This window comes from Mus caroli, unplaced genomic scaffold (genome assembly GCF_978045245.1).
Source record: "Mus caroli unplaced genomic scaffold, Mus_caroli_1 scaffold_4, whole genome shotgun sequence".
Classification (NCBI taxonomy): Eukaryota; Metazoa; Chordata; class Mammalia; order Rodentia; family Muridae; genus Mus; species Mus caroli.
In genome coordinates, this window is record NW_028227259.1 from 127657682 (window position 1) to 127670580 (window position 12899).

General features: G+C 45.5%; 1 pseudogene; it reads left to right on the forward strand.

The window, feature by feature from the left end:
• Positions 1-7455: 7455 nt before the first annotated feature.
• On the forward strand, positions 7456-7866 carry LOC110294936 (large ribosomal subunit protein eL31 pseudogene; annotated as a pseudogene).
• The last annotated feature ends 5033 nt before the right edge of the window (positions 7867-12899 follow it).

The following is a 12899-nucleotide window of genomic DNA, read 5'->3' on the forward strand; positions in this document are numbered from 1 at the left end:
CATACAGCATCTGCTTGCCTCTGCAACTGCATCTTTGTTCTTTGGAGTTCCATGCTTGGTATTTTATCTTTCAAAGTTTCCCCCAGGGCACGTTTTCTCTGCCTGAGGCCTTTCCCCATTTTAACTCCCTTTACCAGCTGCTTCCATTGTACCCCCTCCGGGTCTTTCTTTGAAAGTAGTTTGATCAGGAGGCCAATCCTAGTTTTCCCTCCAATTCAGTTGGCTTCCGAATGTCCCTTGTTCCTCAGAATCCTGTTATGTCTACGATCATTCAGTTTTTCTTCCCCATGAGGTTCACAGCCCATTACAGCAGAGACTCACTGCCTCTTGTTCACTGGTACCCAGCACAGCTAGCAACTAGCATATAGCAGGGACCAAGGCAGACTGTGGATGGACTCTAGCCCCAGGCTTATTTGCTGCCCACCCCACCTACCATTCCCAGAAATGGTGAAAGGAGAAAGAGTTCTGAGTTAGAATGCTAGAAGGGAGGTCAGCAGTTAGCAAGGATATGTGCCAGGCTACAGAGGATATCAACTATTCTTACATAGGGAATTTTAAAACACTTTATAAAAATAGATTATTTGGGCTAGAGAGTTGTCTCAATGGTTAAGAACACTTGATACCCCCAGCACCCACATGGCAAGCTCATGACCTCTGAGGGCACCAGGCATACGTATGGTACACATGTATGTAGAAAAAATACCCATACACACAAAATAATAAATGTTTAAAAAGCTATTTTTATTTTATGTGTATAGGTGTTTGTGTATGCACGACATGCATGCCTGGTTTCCAAGGAGGCGAGAAGAGAGCATCACTTCCCCCGGAACTGGACTTACGGGTGGTTGTAATTACTTGTAGCTGCCGGGAGTGAAAGCAGCTCCTCCTGAAGTGCAGCCAGCGCTCTCTCTTCACCTTAGAGCCTTCAGCCCCAGGAGTTTTAAGATCTCAAGTACCTGAGCTTAGAGGTTAGAGTGAACTCTTTTTTTTTTTTTTTTTGTTTTTTTTGAGACAGGGTTTCTCTGTGTATCCCTGGCTGTTCTGGAACTCACTCTGTAGACCAGGCTGTCCTCGAACTCAGAAGTCTGCCTGCCTCTGCTATAGTGAACTCTCAGTGGCATCACAAGCATCATTTTGATAGAAGCTCTTCCTCCATGGTTCTGGTGATCCAAGTCAGCCTTAGGCACACTGCACAAGCACTCTACCACTGAGCCATTCCTAGCCCTTCATACTTTGAGATAGGCTTTTACTATATAGCTCAGGCTGAACGCTTTTTTTTTTTTTTTTTTTTTAAGATTGATTTATTTCATGTATGTGGGTACACTGTCATGTCTTCAGACACACCAGAAGAGGGCATCAAATCCCATTCCAGATGGCTGTGAGCCACCATGTGGTTGCTGGGAATTGAACTCAGGCCCTCTGGAAGAGCAGTGAGTGCTCTTAAAAACTGAGCCATCTCTCCAGCCCAGGCTGAACTCTTAACAGATCCTCATGCCTTGGTCTTCAAAGTGCTGAGGCTAAGCCTGAAGTACCGCCCTTGGTTTTGAACTTGGTTCCATAGACTGCAATTGAGCTTCTTGGGTTTTGTTAGCTTTATTTTTTATTTATTTAATTTTTTTTTAGAATAAAATCAGAACACAGGTTTGTGAAGGGCCTAACATTTAGTGAACATGTCTTTTTATTTTTTCAAGACAGGGTCTCATTCTGGCCATCGTGGAATTCACTGTATGGTACACATGTATGTAGAAAAAATACCCATAGACCAGAATGGTCTTAAATGTATAGGGATCCCCCACCTCTGCCTCCCAAGTGCAGGGTTAAAGGTGTGCACCGCCACACCTGGCCCATGGGCTTTCAGGTAAGATTTTTCCATACATACAATGGCAAATACTAACGTAGTGGACACATAGTGATCGCCATCCGCGCCCCTGGTCAGCTCAGGGCCAGTTTACTTTCCACCCACCTTACCCTCCTTTCTCTCATTTTGAAATAAAGCCAGAGGCCATGTGGATTGTATCTGTTAATAGCATCTTGGTTTTTGTAATTGGTGGACCATGGTTTGCAATCTCAACACCCGGGAGGCCAAGGCAAGCAAATTTCTATGAGTTCAGGCCCACCATAGTCTACATAGCAAACTTCATGCCACTCAGGGCTACATGTAAGACCCCGTCTTAAACATGCAAAGAAACAACAGAAACTCCCTCAAATACCCACCCCCATTTCCGGAAATGAAGTAATAACTTGTTAAGTCATTCCAAGGCTCCTGACAGGTTACAGTAGATAAAAAATGTGGAGAATGGAGCCTTATAATTAATCAGATTTCTCTTTTGCTGAATCATGAGCTAGACAACCCTTATTTAGAAAGGGGAAGAGCTTTCTAAGATAAGAGTTTACTTTCCTGCCTGAATGGGTACAGCACAGGCAAGCCGCCTAATCTCTTTATCGAGTCTGATTGGGTACAGCTCCCCCGCTGGTTGGTTCCATTACAGTTGTCTTGGGGGTTGGGCCTGAGCCAGCAGAGACTGGCAACCCCTTCACCCACTCAACTGACCAGCCCCCTTCCACTGCGGCTGCTGCTAACTCCGAAGTTACCCATGCCACCTATCAATGCGGGTGTGATCATCTTCCACTAGGTCATGTACAGGCTCCTCCAGCTTCTTCCCTTCCTCTGTAGCTACCCAACATTTCCTTCCTTCCTTCCTTCCTTCCTTCCTTCCTTTCTTTCTTTCTTCCTTCCTTCCTTCCTTTCTTTCTTTCTTTCTTTCTTTCTTTCTTTCTTTCTTTCTTTCTTTCTCTTTCTTTCTTTCTTTCTTTCTTTCTTTCTTTCTTTCTTTCTTTCTCTTTCTTTTTTTTCTGGTCCCCTTTGATCAATATCTATACACCTGAAGCCTGTATTTGAGTGGAATGTAGGGAGTTCAACAGGGACTTTACTGGAGACCAGACAAATAGACACATTGTCCCCAAGCAATGAGGTCAACATCTAGGGGCTCTGAGTCCCACAGGAGCTTCAAGCACGAAAGACAAAGAATGCCCTAGTGGTAGTAGGAACATCTGGGCCAGGAGCCACCTTCTAAGCAAGGTTAGGCAGGCAGAGCAAAGATCTCACAGGCACAGCAAAGATCTACTGCGGGGAAGAATGAATTTCAAAGGAAGGAATGATTAGCTAATCTTACTAACTTAACACCGTAGATTTTTCAAAAGTTTTGCCTGCCCTGGCTTTTTTTTTTTTCTTATTTATTAATTTATTTTTCTGGGTTTTTTTCTTGTCACTCACCTCACTTGCCTTTTGAGTTTATCTCCTTTGTCACTGACTCATTCCTTTCACAAGTTTTTCTTGGCTCTCCTTCTCACCAACCATGCTGTAACTCTGTCTCCCCTGCCAAAAGTTCATCCCCAACACACAGCTTTCACGGCGGGCGGGTGGGCAGGTGCCCGCTGCCATCACTTTCCTGCCTTAAGCCAGAGCTCAAGGCTCCACCTTCATTCTTTCTTTACTACTCTCGGTCTCACTTTGAGTCCCTACCCCCAAATACACAGAAATCCAACCCCCTTTTCTTCATGCTGACCACCGAGACCAGTGGGATCTTCTCCAAATCCTTCAGCTTTATACAGACGGGTGCTTTGCAGGAGGCTTGCACTAGGCTAGGGCCTGCCCAGGCGTCTCAGGGCTTCCCATTGTCTTTCACATAAAACCCAAAGTCCATCCTTACAGGAAAGCCCTGGGTAGTCAGGCTCCCCCTGGCAGCCTTCAGCAAGTGACAGCAGTTCTAGGCTAAGTGTCTTCATCTAACATGGATAGTGATCACACCTGCCTCATGGATTCCTGTTTTGGGTGTTTTGTTTTGTTTGACACAGGGACTCTGACTCAGTCTGACCTTGAAGTCTTCAGCCTCTTGCCTTTGCCTCTCAGGTGATGAGATTATTATAGCTGTCACTGTGCCCAGCTCCGCATTGATTATTGGAAGGACTAAATATTTCAGTTTATAGCACCTATGAAGACAGCCGCTTTTTGTACTTCATCGTCTCTTTCTCTATTCCTGACAAATTGTTGTTTTTGTTTTTTGTTTGTTTGTTTGTTTTGGTTTTCGAGTCAGGGTTTCTCTGTATAACCCTGGCTGTCCTGGAACTCACTCTGTAGACCAGGCTGGCCTGGAACTCAGAAATCCGCCTACCTCTGCCTCCCGAGTGCTGGGATTAAAGGTGTGTGCCACCACGCCTGGCAATTCCTGACAAATTGTGTCCCAGTCCAGAGTTCTTGGTTCCTAGTAAAGCTGTGACTAAGGCTATCCTCCTTTGACTACCTTGAGACACCTATTTATTGTTCTACATCCCCCAGAGTGGGTAGCCTTCATCTTCATTGGTCAAATCCAAAGTGTTACTCTGGTTCCGTCCAATTCTGTGGCATAGGTAAGAGTTACACCCTAACAGACTCCTATCTCTGATCCAAACAGGTCAGAAGTATTAGGTGTAGGGGTACATACTCTTAATCCCAGCGCTCAGAAGGTAGAGGCAGGCATACCTTTGTGAGTTCTGGGCCAGCCTGGTCTACATAGAAAGGTCCAGGCTAGCCAGCTAGGGTTACATGGTAAGACCCTGTCTCAAAAAGAAGAAACAAAAACTTCAGGAAACATCATGAGGCTTCCCTTCTGCAACCTCTGCCCTTTCCTGTACCAGCACTCACCATTCTCCCAGCACAAAGTCCACAGCCCTACTTTGACATCCACCGTAACACACGATCTAACACTGCCCTACGCCTATGTGGCCCAGGTTCCAGGCAGAGGAACACTCCATGGCTTACCAGCCACGAATGCGTGATGATTCCCTCCCCAGTCCCATTGCTTTCATCCTCCTACTCTTTCCTGGCTTAGCTCAGCCCACTTTGGCCTTTGAACTCCCACTGGTTCTCCGTTTTAGTTGCTCACACCACATGCTACCCTCTACTTGGTAATGTAACCCTCAGTAGCACTTGCATTTTCTTACCCTGGCCTGAGGACAAGGACCATATCTCCTTTTATCAGACCTCTAACGTGCATACAACGTCTACACCCAGAGTACTTAGTAAGGTCATGATTTAAATCACATCTGCCACTACCTGTTAGCATAATGCAGCAGCCTGTGAAATACGTACTATTATTACCCCACTTTAGAGATAAGGAAGTTGAGGCTTAGACAAGCTTATGTAAAACCCAGCACCAAATGCTGATCTGAGCTGGAGTCTTGGGTGTGTCTGACTATAATGCTGTCAGGAGCTAGAGGCAGATGCATCTTTGAGTTTGAGCACAGCCTTGGCTACACAGTGAGACTCTGTCTCAAACAATTTTTTAAAACATTACTGAGAACTATTACAATAAAAAGAAACAAACTGTGTCTATGTGGTACAGTATGTGTAAGTGCTGGGATTACAGGTGTGCACCAGAATGCTCCATAAACAAACCTTAAACTTTGCACAGCAAGTAAATAGGCTAGATACACGATGTCACATATTGTAAAATTGCATGCAGATGCGAATTTGGGGTAGCATACACATATCCAAAGAGACAATGCACATCACCATGGGCTGGCTGAAGGTTGGACAGAAAGTTGACATTGTTTCAGAACCTGTTGGCAACAATTATGTAACTTTGTGGACATATCAAATGCCACCAGATCCTGCACTTTAACGTTGTTCATTTTATGTTGTATGAATTTTCCTTTTTTGTTGTGTTTTCTGTTTGGTTGGTTTTTGTTTTGGTTTTGGTTTGAGATAGGATTTCTCTGTATACCTCTGGCCATCCTGGAACTTGCTCTATAGAGCAGGCGGTCCTTGAACTCACAGATCTACTTGCCTCTGCCTCCCAAGAGCTGGAATTAAAGGTGTATGCCAGGATATGGGACTGTGAGTGTCTTTCAATTAAAAAAAAAGTTGAAAGAAATTATCTCAGCATATAAAAAGTCAAGTAGCTGGGTGGGCATAAAATGGTTGAGCCAGTTGTCTTCCTGTGTGAAATTCGAAATGATGTACTATTTTCCATGCATTGGGATAGTCTGTTTATTAGGGTTATTGAGATGGAGGTCATGCAAGGAACTGACTGTTCTCATGTCTACCTGAGTCTTTTTTGTTTTGGTCTAGTATGTTTAGTAATTGCTGACAGTTGCTAATGGCAGCACACAGCACAGCTGAGTTTTGTTGGGCCGTCTGACCTGCTACAGTTATTCAGCCTGCAGCTGTGTTGTTGGAGGTGGGCTGGGTTGTTAAACTTTGCCTGAATGTCCAGTTGTGACATCTGTCCCGAAAGATTCTCCTTTCCTTCCTGCCCAGCACTGATCTAGAAGCAGAAGAAGAATCTTGGTGCCTTTCAAAGATTAGGGTGTGGTTTTGTTTTCTCCCTCTTCCTCTCCCTCTCTTCCTTTTTCTCTTTTCATTTTCCTCTTTTCTTTTCTTTTCTTTTTCTTTTTTTTTTTTTTTTGAGACATGATCTCTTTGTGTAGTTCTGGCTATCTTGAAACTCACTCTGTAGGTCAGTCTGCATGGCACTCACAGAGATCCTTGCCTCCTGAATTACGGGATTAAAGGCATGCACCATCGTATCCAGTATTTTTTTTAAACCTTAAAAAGACAACCAAAAAGAAACTCTTGCTTTTGGAAAATAGAATTTATGGATAGAATGCTAACTGTTATTTGTACATAAATAAAGCCCTTTCTAAAGTAAAAAAAAAAAAAAAAAAAAATCACCATGAGCTAAATGTAATGGCTCATATGTGTTGAGGCTACTTCTTTTTTTTTTTTTTTTTAATTTTGTTTTTGTTTTGTTTTTTGAGACAGGGTTTCTCTGTATAGCCCTGGCTGTCCTGGAACTCACTTTGTAGACCAGGCTGGCCTCGAACTCAGAAATCCTCCTGCCTCTGCCTCCCAAGTGCTGGGATTAAAGGCATGCGCCACCATCGCCCAGCTTGTCTTGAGGCTACTTGAGACCTTGCCTCAAACAAAACCAAGAACAAGATGAAACTTGAAGAGCTGAGGGTTTGTATTACTCAGTGATAGAGCTGTTGCCTAGCTTGTCCAAGGTCCCCAGTACTGGGGGTATTGGGGGGCAATAAAACAAAAACAGAAAATAAGACTTGTTGGCAGGCTATGGAGATAACAGAACTGCTAGTAATAGGCAATAGGAATGTAAAATGGTGTATTGTGGAAAGTAAGCCATGCTTCCATGAGTAAAAGGCTGTGCAGGGTGAGGACCTGAGTTTGAGTCTCCATATCCCAAGGAAAAAGCCAGTTGCAGGAAGAGATGGCTCAGCAGTTAAGAGTACTCACTGCTCTTCCAGAGGCCTTAGGTCCAATTCCCAGCATCTACATGCTGGCTCACAACCATCTGTAACTCCAATTCTAGCATCTGTGAACACCAGATATACAAGTGGTGCACAGATACACATGCAGGTAAAACATAGAAACATAGAAAAGACTTTTAAAGAAAGAAAATGTTGCTTTCCAACTTGACCCCGGTAGAATGGCTCCCCGAAAAGAAGGGTGGAGAGAAGAAGAAGGGCTGTTCTGCCATCAACGAGGTGGAGATCTGAGAATACACCATCAACATTCACATGCGCATCCATGGAGTGGGCTTCAAGAAGCATGCTCCTTGGGAACTCAAAGAAATTCAGAAGTTTGCCATGAAGGAAATGGAAACACCAGATATGGGCATTGACACCAGGCTCAATAAAGCCATCTGGGCCAAGGGAATAAGGAACATTCCATATCGTATCTGAGTACGCTTGTCCAGAAAACTTAATGAGGAGGAGAATTCCCCAAACAAGCTCTATACGCTGGTAACTTACATGCCTGTTACCACATAATTAAAAAATCTACAGATGGTCAATGTGGATGAGAACTAACCTGCTGAATGTCAAATAAAGTTGCAGGACTGCCAAGAAAGAAAGAAAGAAAGAAAAGAAAGAAAGGAAGGAAGGAAGGAAGGAAGGAAGGAAGAAAGAAAGAAAGAAAGAAAGAAAGAAAGAAAGAAAGAAAGAAAGAAAGAAAGAAAAAGGAAGGAAGGAAGAAAATGTCTTGAAAGATCCTGACAGAATGTAAAAGGTCACAGAAACCCTGAAATTCGCAAAATACATTTCATTGTTAGCAGAACTAGCTTCACTGATTTAGAAAAATAGAGGTGCACAATGCTCTGGCTGCTCCTAGAACCCGAGTGTCTACCAATAGTCTGACCGTTCCTTGAACCCATGTGTGTGCCCACTGATGAAGCCCATTGCCAGGTGTTTGTGATATTGGTTGCTGGGGAAGAGTCGGAAAATCTCCCCAGCAACCACAGCAGGGGCCAATCCGGAGCTGCTGCACCTGCACCAGACTCTTTCCTTGTACCCCTCCCATACCCATTTCTTGAGAATAGACATTGTTTAGATCTGGAAATACCCTACTCTCTCCTTCTCCTTTCCCTCCCTGAGGGCCTATAAAAACTGGGACCCCTTTTCCCTCGGGGTCGACTCTTCTACCCCTGTGTGGGATACGAGTCGTCCCCAGAGCTCTGGCTTTCAATAAAGCCTCGTGTGGTTTGCATCAAGCTTGGTCTCTTGTGAGTTCTTGGGGGTCCGCTATTATCCTGATACTTGAGTGAGGGTCTCCCTTCGGAGGTCTTTCATTGGGGGCTCGTCCGGGATTGGTGCAACCACCCACGTCTCCAAAGACCCACTTGGGGGTGAGATTTCTTGTCTAAAAATATTTCTGTAAGCCTGCGAGGTTTGGTGCTGAAATTTGCAGCCGCAACATTTCATGAGAAACAGAGACCTGCACCTCGGGGTAAGGCACAGAGTGTGAACAGCAGACATGCTAGAATCACCGGCTGCTGCTCTGGGGGACAACCCAGAGCAAAGGGAAGGACTCCAGGAGTCCATCTGGGGCGGTGAGTGAAGAGTCGGTAGTCTTCCTAGATTGGAGGACTTACTCATTTCCCCGACCTTTTTGCATTTCTGAGTTGGTTTTGTCTGTCCATTAGAAGACGGGCATTGGGCTGGTGAGATGGCTCAGTGGGTAAGAGCACCCGACTGCTCTTCCGAAGGTCCAGAGTTCAAATCCCAGCAACCACATGGTGGCTCACAACCATCCGCAACGAGATCTGGCGCCCTCTTCTGGAGTGTCTGAAGACAGCTACAGTGTACTTACATATAATAAATAAATTAAAAAAAAAAAAAAAAAAAAAGAAGACGGGCATTTGTCAGTGTGTGTGTGCTTTTTTGTGTCTGTTTCGTGTTTTCTGTGGTTTGGATGATGGGACAGACTGTAACGATTCCCCTAAGTTTGACTTTAGACCTCTGGTCTGAAGTTAGGTCAAGGGCCCATAATCTTTCAGTAGAAATTAAGAAAGGACCTTGGCAGACTTTTTGTGCCCCAGAGTGGCTGGCTTTTGATGTAGGATGGCCACTGGAGGGGATTTTTTATTTGACACTTATCTTTGAAGTTAAAGCCATTGTTTTTCAGAGCGGACCTGAGTCCTGCCTGGATCAACAGCCTTACATTACTGTCTGGCAGGACCTTGTCCAGAATCCACCATCATTCCCCAATGTAGGTCAGGCTCCTGAGCCCTGACTCTTCGTGAAACAAAAGCGAAACCAAAGGTTCCTCCCGAAACGGAGCCTCCTCTTCAACCCACAGCTCCCCCCAAGATCTATCCCGATATAGAGGGGCCTCCTGAGTGGCCAGAATCTCTTCCCCCTTCACCCTATCTTCTAACCCCGCTGGGTCCCACTCCTCTGCAGGTCCCTGTGCCCGGCCCTGGGACCCGGAGCCGAGCCCAGAGTCCCCCAGCAGATGGAGCTCCTGACACCACTTCTGCTTTTCCTTTGTGAGCTGTGGGCAAACCGCCCATGGACCCTGCAATCTCTGCAGACCCTACAATATTGGCCTTTTTCATTGGCTAATCTGTACAATTGTAAAGCTAACCATGCCTCCTTTTCTGAGAATCTGGCCAGCCTGACCGGGCTGGTAGAGTCTCTTATGTTTTCTCATCAACCCACTTGGGATGACTGTCAGCAGCTCCTCCAGGTTCTGTTTATCACTGAAGAAAAAGAGTGTGTTCTCCTGGAGGAGGCTCAGAAAAATGTTCCCAGAGTGAATGGAGTCCCAACCAACCTACCTAATGAGATTAACACTGGGTTCCCTCTGGACCGGTCAGATTGAAACTACAACACGGCTCAAGGTAGGGAGAGGTTGTCAGTTTACCACCGGGCTCTGGTCACAGGTCTAAAGGGAGCGGTGAGATGCCCCACCAATTTGGCTAAGGTAAGAGAGGTTATGCAGGGCCCTACCGAGCCCCTGTCTGTTTATCTGGAAAGATTGATGGAAGCTTATAGATGCTATACTCCTTTTGACCCAACCTCTGAGGGTTAACAATCTGCGGTTGCCATGGCTTTTATAGGGCAATCAGCATCAGATCTTAAGAGAAAGTTACAGAGACTAGAAGGATTACATGCCATGGCTTTACAAGATTTAGTCAAGGAAACAGAAAAGGTGTATCACAAGAGAGAGATGGAAGAAAAGAAGAGAGGAAAAAGCACGAAGAAGAAGAGAGGGAGAATAAAAGGGATAGAAGACAGGAGAGGAACTTAAGCAGGATTTTGGCTGCAGTAGTAGGGGAGCATGAAGGAAGGAACAGGCCTGAGAATAGACAGACAAGATACCTGGGCAACAGGGAACCTAGACCTGGAGGAAGAAGACCCGTCCAGAAGACTTTAGAAAACAACCAATGTGCCTATTACAAAGAAAAAGGACTGTGACTCAAATACCTGCACCGGCTACTCCAAGACAGGTGAGAGAATTCTTGGGCACCGCTGGGTTCTGCAGACTTTAAATACCTGGGTTTGCAACACTGGCTGCCCTCTTGTACCGCCTGACCAAGGAAAGTGGAGAACTCAGATGGACATCGGAACATCAGAGAGCCTTTGAAAATATTAAGGAGGCCCTGTTGACTGCACCAGCCTTGGCATTGCCAGATCTAACCAAACCCTCATCCTCTATGTTGATGAGAGGGCAGAGGTGGCCAGAGGAGTTCTTACTCAGGCTCTAGGGCCGTGGAAGAGGCCCATGGCATATTTGTCTAAGAAGCTGGACTCAGTGGCCAGTGGGTGGCCCACATGTTTAAAGGCTGTTGCTACAGTAGCTTTACTCATTAAGGATGCCGACAAGTTAACTTTGGGACAGCAAATAACTGTGGTAGCCCCCCCCTCTTGAAAGCATTATCTGCCAGCCCCCAGACTGATGCATGGCAAACGCCCGAATGACCCACTACCAGAGGGTCATTCTGAATCCATAGTGATCTACACAACCAGCCGTGGCCAGGCATTCCAAACTGGTACACAGACGGAAGCAGCTTCCTAGTAGAAGGCCCTTCAGATGGCTGAGGGGTGGCCCATCTACTTTTTATGTTTTGAGACTCTCTGATGTTGCAGAGGCAGTAGTTAAGAACTGTGTACCGTGTGCTGAATGACCCACTACCAGAGGGTCAGTCAGCTGACTGAATGGGTCGTGTTTGCTGCTCCTGCTGTCCTCAATCCTGCTACCCTCCTGCCTGAAATGGATGATTCCTCGCCCGTTCACTGCTGTGCCGACATCCTCACAGAAGAAACCAGAATCCATGGTGATCCACGCAACCAGCCGTGGCCAGGCATTCCAAACTGGTACACAGACGGAAGCAGCTTCCTAGTAGAAGGCCCTTCAGATGGCTGAGGGGTGGCCCATCAACATCTACACCAATAGCAGGTATGCTTTTGCTACAGCCCATGTCCACGGTGCCATCTATAGACAAAGAGGGTTGCTGACATCAGCGGGTAAGGACATAAAAAATAAAGAGGAGATTCTGAGCCTCCTTGAGGCTATTCATCTGCCGGCCAAAGTGGCCATTATACATTGTCCTAGACATCAAAAAGGACATGATGTTGTGACAAGGGGGAATAACATGGCTGATGTCGAGGCTAAACAGGCCGCACTCGGCCCTAAGATACTCCCCTTCAGGACTTGACAGAAAGAATCTCTCCAGAAAGTTGCTCTGCCAGAACTGGAACTGTGCAGCTAGAGTTTTGAGTATACCCCTGAAGATATGAAACTAATGGACAATTTAGGGTTTACTGAAGAAAATTCACAGGGCCAACGAGCGGCCAGTAATGATAAAGTAATATTACCACAGAAAGAAGGGAAAAGATTTGTTGAAAATATACATAGGCTGTCCCACCTGGGAGTCAAACACCTGCAAACGCTGGTCAAATCATCTACTTTTTATGTTTTGAGACTCTCTGATGTTGCAGAGGCAGTAGTTAAGAACTGTGTACTGTGTGCCATGACTAATGCAGGACATTCAAGATATCCTCCAGGGAGAAGGCTACAAAGAGATCACCCTGGAGCCTATTGGGAAGTAGATGTTACTGAAATAAAGCCAGCTAAGTATGGTAATAAGTATCTTTTAGTTTTTATAGATACCTTTTCAGGATGGGTGGAGGCTTACCCAAGGAAAAAAAGAAACTACCAATGTTGTGGTTAAGAAGATCCTAGAAGAAAATTTTCCACAGTTCGGAATACCTAAAGTTGTAGGGTCTGACAATGGACCCGCCTTTGTTGCTCAGGTAAGTCAGGGACTGGCCATCCAACTGGAGATTGATTGGAAATTACATTATGCTTATAGACCCCAGAGTTCAGAACAGGTAGAAAGGATGAATAGAACTCTAAGAGAGACCTTGACTAAATTGACCTTAGAGACCAGCGAGAATGACTGGACAGCCCTCCTTCCCTTTGCCTTGTTCCATGTCAGGAACACACCAGGAAAATTTAAGCTCACTCCACATGAAACCCTGTACGCCCCCCCCACCCCCCACTCACTGAAGTGGGGAGAGTGTTAGATCCTCTAGAATTTAACCCTGGTCCTTCATTG